Below are 6,293 nucleotides of genomic sequence, written 5' to 3' on the forward strand. Positions count from 1 at the left end.
TTTTAAAAGCATGTTGCAAAACTATATATTACAAGCCCAGCTATGCAAAACGTTTAAAAAACACTAGAAAGAATTCTACTGAAGCATTCTCACGCTACACTTTTCTCTACTTTCCACATTTCCTACAATAAGCAGAAACACATCAAGCAGTAACGAAGTTTAAAAACTAAGAAAAAAATGACCCTGGGTTTGTATATTCCCCATCAGTGTGCCTCTGTCAGTTCCTTGTGGTGGCTTTGTAGACAAAGGACTTACTTAGCTAGGAAACAGGACTAGATGCCTCGGGGTGAGGGGATAACAGAGAGGGTAGGGGCCTGGCGGGGTGAGGGACTCTGTCCTACGCTGGGGTGACTAACCCACCCCAACTGAGAGGGCCCCAGGATGCGGACACCCCACCTTAAATCCGGGACAGGAGTTGGTAAAGGCAGGCGAGCTGGGCATCCCTTTAGGGCTTGTGGATCCCAGGAGGAGGCTGACGAAGCTGATGAGGAAGAAGCAAGTAGTTCAGGGCTGGGCCGGGGACGCAGCCCGTGCCCTCCTGCAGGCGGACACTTGCACAGCTGTCAGCAGGCCTGGGGCTGCCTGGTACCAGCCTTCAAGGGCTTCCCGTTCGCGTGGGGTCATGTGGGAAAGAAGTTGAGCAATGAGACCTGTTCCAGCCGCGTCATTCCACACATCCCTTAGGAGGGCGGGATGCCTGGGAAGGAAGTGAGGCTCTCGTGACTCCCCCACGGCTCTCGCTTCTAAGAGTCTGTCTGCCTTTAGGACAGGATGGCCCTGGGATGCCCTCCTCTGAAGGTAATAACTACCCGCTGCTTTATGACGCTATTGTCAGTCTTAATTATGGGCCTGCAAATGTGCCTAGAGGTGCCTTTCGACCGGCAGATCAGACACATCACAGCTGTGTCCCTCAGAATTCGGCAGATCAGACACATCACAGCTGTGTCCCTCAGAATTCGGCAGATCAGACACATCACAACTGTGTCCCTCAGAATTCGTTCTACCCGAGCGGCAGACTCCACCTCAGATGGCTGTCACTGGCCCTTCCCAAACTATTTTTTTTTCATCAGCAGGACTTGGAGGCATATGCCCCTGACCTCAGAGGCATAAAGAACAAAGCAAGTGCTTTAGAGGCGCCTCACCTCCCGGTTAGCTCGGTGGTTAGCTCAGTTCCTTCCAAGAAGCCGGGGCAGCCCTCCCGCAGGCACTTGCTAGCACGCCCGGGGCGGGGGTGGTTTGGGGGGGGACGCTGCAGAGAACAGTGGAGCTTTTAGGAATACTGAGTCACAAGACCATGTCAGTGTCTACAAATTCACTTCATTGTTTCTACTCACCACCCTTTCCAACTGGCCACCCGTGACCACAGGCATTCCATATGGCATCCTCTGGATTTGTTTTTTGCCTAATGCAAGAATAGACTTTTTTTTTCAAAGTCATGGCTTTTAGAAATCATCTTGAGGAGCATAGATCAGGCACCTATATAATATGTTTGACATTTTATTCCTTATACTTTCCTTATTTTATAACTTTAAGTCAATGCTCTTCCTTTCGGCTGGGGGTGAAGGGCGGGGGAGAGAAGGGTAAGTAAGGCTTTAGGTAAAGGAGAAAGAGCGGTCCTAAAAGACTCTGCTCTTCTTAGCTCTGGGCAGAGGTTGCCAAACTTAAGCTAGAAAGTTAGGGAAGGGACAAAGTCCTTTGAAAAATTCTGTTTCTTTAAAGCAGTGTTTTAAAATTCGTCATTAGAATTATTCTTAGAAAATCAATTGGCAATTTTTATAACATGGATTTTTATTTGAAAGAAATGTAAGAATTGTTCACATTAAGAAAGAAAGAAAGAAAGAAAGAAAGAAAGAAAGGAAGAAAGAAAGAAAGAAAGAAAGAAAAGAAAAGCAATTGGCAAGCGTTTTCTAAAAGTTCCCAAAGCACAGGGAAGGCCCATGGCTTCCACACAAACGAGGCCATCACTTAGCTGTCTGATGACTGTGTGGGTAAGTCAGTGGGAAAACGGGCCAAAAAGACAGCGCTGAGCCCCAAAGGGCCAGACAAACAAGGAGCTGAACATCACCAAGGAGCTTCTCCAGATACTGGTTCGCTCACGGTTTCACAGATTCTTCTGTTCTGACTTGTACAATAGTTTCGGGATAAATAATTTGTAACAGCTGGTCATCCGGCTCTCACGCACTCCCGAAGGCCCAGCTCCCAGACCGACCGGCGGTAAATAATAGATCCTCGGCTCTCGGGGGAGGGCGGGCTCCCTGTGCTGCCCGTCAGTCACAGTGTCTCCCTTCTGCCGCTCAACAGTCACAGGCTGACGCCACCCGGACTGGCATGTGGTTACAGTCACACACCTGCTGGGGTGGGCGCCCGTATTTCTGAGACAGAGCTCGCTGATAGGATTACAGGAGCGTCGCCAAATGCAGTCACTGCACAGGGAGTCCGTATCACGTTACCCTTGAAAATATTTTAATCTAGAAACACCATCCACTGGATACAAAACCCACCGCCACCTGGCCTCTGGGTGTGGCCTCACGCACACAGTCCTGAGACATCTCCTATTTGCTCTCGTGGGTAAATGGAAATCTTGAGCTAGGAATAGAGGGGGAGAATTGGAAAATGAAAACAGAGTCAAACTAAGTGTTTCTGAATGCCCTTTAAAGGTAAATGACGTGCCGGTCCCATCAGCAGTCCCCTCTGTGTCTCCTAAGCCGATTTCCTGCAGCTGAGGGAAGGCAGGAGCAGCAGACCCAGCGGACTCTGCAGCTGAGTTTGTGCTCTTGCTCCACGCCGACCACCTCCCACTGCTGAAAAAGGACCCTGGTTTTGAGTTGAAGGACTGCTCCTCTGGGTTGCAAGGCCCTGTGACCGGTTCCCTGGGGGCGACCAGAGCCCCCGGGAGGTGAGTTTCTGTCGCTGCTGCCATTGGGCTGCCATCTGTGTTGGCTGGGGGGTACCGATGTCAGGCTGAGAGCAGCGGTTGCTGTATGCAGGACAAACGTCCTGGGGTCACCCTTAAAGGTCCTGGCTGTGGTCTGCTCACGCCCTCGGTGGCCCACGCACACGGGAGGAAGAAGAATCTGGGTTGTGGGCGCACTGCCTCCAAAGTCAGCTCCCACTTTCCTTGAAGTCAGCGGGTTGGCGTTAGAAGAGGGGGGTGGGGACTAGGAGTGTTAGGTGGCTGGTACTTTGGTGGAGGGAGGCAGGGAGGGGCGGATGGGTACAACGCCTGCTTCCCCTCTGTCTCTGGGTCACACACAGCCTGTCTGGAGGCTGGCAGCACACAGAGCAGAGGGGACTGGGGATGAGAGGAGGACGCTGTCACACGGCCCCGTGGTCTTCCTTTGACGATGGAAACAGGTGTCCAATATGTAACACTCGTATTGGGCTTAGTGACTACAACAGACATCACCTGCCAGCCAGAGACAATGATTCACTGACCATCCTTGGCCTCTAAGCACTAAGGATTTTTGGAATTTCCACCTGTGGACATTCTCAATGGATTCCATCGGATTCCCTGTCATCCCAGCCACCGTTATCTTCTCTTAAACTGGCAGATGGGTCAGCACGTGGGCACCAAATTCAGACTTCATAATAAAGTGAACCATGCAGGGCACAGCGGGCAGCGTGGTGAGCAACTGCCGTTCATTCCTGGCCGCCTGGCCTGCAGCACCCCCAGGGCTGGGCCACGGGGTGAGCCGGCCTGTGGGCTCAGTGGTCGCGCTCAGGGGGGGTCTGTGAGCTACTGCTGAGCACACAATGGTCAGTCTAGCTGCATAAGCAGTCACGGCCCGATGTGTTCACTGAACTCAGTACGTAAATTGGGTTCTGTTGGGTTCTGACCAGAACCTCTTTGAATGAACGTTGGGAGTCCAAGACGGAGCCTGGTAGCTTCGTGGGAAGATGTTCCAGTTCTTTCCAGCTACCTGTAAGGGGCCATTACAAGGCTAAGAATGTAGACTGTTCTTTTTTTTTTTTTTTTTAATATATATTTTATTGATATTTTACAGAGAGGAAGGGAGAGCGATAGAGAGTTAGAAACATCGATGAGAGAGAAACATCGATCAGCTGCCTCCTGCACACCTCCCACTGGGGATGTGCCCGCAACCAAGGTACATGCCCTTGACCGGAATCGAACCTGGGACCCTTCAGTCCGCAGGCCGACGCTCTATCCACTGAGCCAAACCGGTTAGGGCTGTAGACTGTTCTTTACCAGAAAAAAACCTTTTGATATTTTGCATGCAAACAAAAAGAAAATAACAATAATACTAATAACAGAAGCTGTTTTCCTGTATGCAACGGGAGAGTACCTTTGTGGTCTCTTTTTCTTAAGAATTCTAATGAAAGTTAAATGCTATCATTTTCAAAGGGATGATATTTTAGGAACCAGGATCTGGTTAGAAGGGCTTGGAGCTCTGCCATTAGCACCTCAAGATACAAAGACGCATGAGGATGTGCTTGGGGCTGTAGCTCGCTTGTGTCATTAAAAGTCCTGAAAAACTGGAATTCGTCTTTCACTCTTCTCTGTAGGCATTTAAAATACTCTTTTCCCCCTCAAAACAGACAATTTTTAAAAATTGAAATATATTGAACATATAACATTGTATAATTTTAAGGTTAATACATTTATATATTGCGATATGAATGCCACCCTAGTCCTAATTAGCACTTCTAATCAAGTTACATAATTATTCCTTTTTGGTGAGCAGAATAATTAAGTTCTAGTCTCTTAAAAAGCTTGAATATAATATTGCTGTCAATATTCATTACTCTGTGCATTAGATCTCTAGGGCTTATGTTGTTAAACTGGTAACTACTTGTTGTAAGTTTGTGCCCTTAAACATCTGCTCTCTCTCTCCCCGACCCCCTTCCCCCAACCCGACACCCACCATTTTACTCTGTTTTTACGAGTTTGGCTTTTTTAGATTCCACACAAAAGTGACATCAGATAGCCCCTGTCTTTCTCTGGCTTATTTCACTTAGCATAATGTGCTCAAGGTCTATCCATGTAGTCGCAAATGCCAAGAAGTCCTTCTTTCTCGTGTCTTAATAATATTTCATTGTAATATGTCACATCTTTTTTATCCATTCGTCCATTGATGGGCACTTAGGTTTTTTCCATCTCTTGGCTACTGTGAATAATGTGAATAAACATGGGGTGCAGATATCGCTGTGAGATCCTCATTTCCTTTCCTTTGGGAATATACCCAGAAGTGGAATTGCTGGATTACATGGTAGACACATTTTTAATTTTGTGAGCAACCTCCTTACTGTTTTCCACAGTGGCTGAACCAACTTCCATTCCCACCAACAGTGCACAAAGGTCTCTTTTCTCCACATTCGCCCGCGCTTGTTACCTCTTCTCCATGACATCCACTCCACAGGTGTGAGGCGATATCTCAACGTGGTTTTGATTTGCATTTCCCTGGTGGTTAGTGATGCTCAGCATCTTTTTATGTACCTGTTGGCCATTTGGATGTCTTAGATAATGAATTCAAATTAGTTAGCGATAGTTTTCACCATCAAACAATATATTCATTTACAAGTAGATTTTAAAAATAGTTCCAAGGCTCTTACAGAGACTGTGTCTCTTGCATGCCACTTCTTCCTTTGTCCTTTAACTACCGCCAGGGGTGAAGAGTACCTGCCTTCTGCACTGGGCATCCTTTAAAAACCAGGACAGAGAGGTGGGAGGTCGTATGTTAGCCAAGCAAACAACGTTTAATGTCATACAACTGAGAGGCCCGTCAGTGATGTGTGGACTAAGACAGATTGATAAATATGTGGTCGTTCACCAGATTTAATGAATAAAATGTTTACCGCCCCCCTTTTCTCCTGCCAACTGTGGGCAAACTACGGCCCGCGGGCCGGATCCGGCCCGTTCGGCTGTTCTATCCGGTCCGCGGAGCCGAAAGAGCGGAGGGTTCTCTTGCTCTCCCCTCCGCTCCTTTACTTTGAATTTATATTAGTTCACACAAACACTCCATCCATGCTTTTGTTCCGGCCCTCCGGTCCAGTTTAAGAACCCATTGTGGCCCTCGAGTCAAAAAGTTTGCCCACCCCTGGTTGTATAGACCATTGATTATGTTAATGCAGCATTTAGGGTGGCTTAGCGCCTGCTGAGCTTTCTGCCTTCACCATTATCACCGAGTTGCTCTAAGTGAGAAGCATCCGCTGTGTTCTGGCTCAGACACCGGGACAGCCCACTTCCACACACTATTCTAATATGTTTAACAACCAGGCTCTTCTCCTTTTGCACCGAATAGGACAGACAATGAAGACAGTCACTGAAAACCAGG

This window comes from Plecotus auritus (assembly GCF_963455305.1).
Source record: "Plecotus auritus genome assembly, chromosome: 12".
Taxonomy (NCBI): Eukaryota; Metazoa; Chordata; class Mammalia; order Chiroptera; family Vespertilionidae; genus Plecotus; species Plecotus auritus.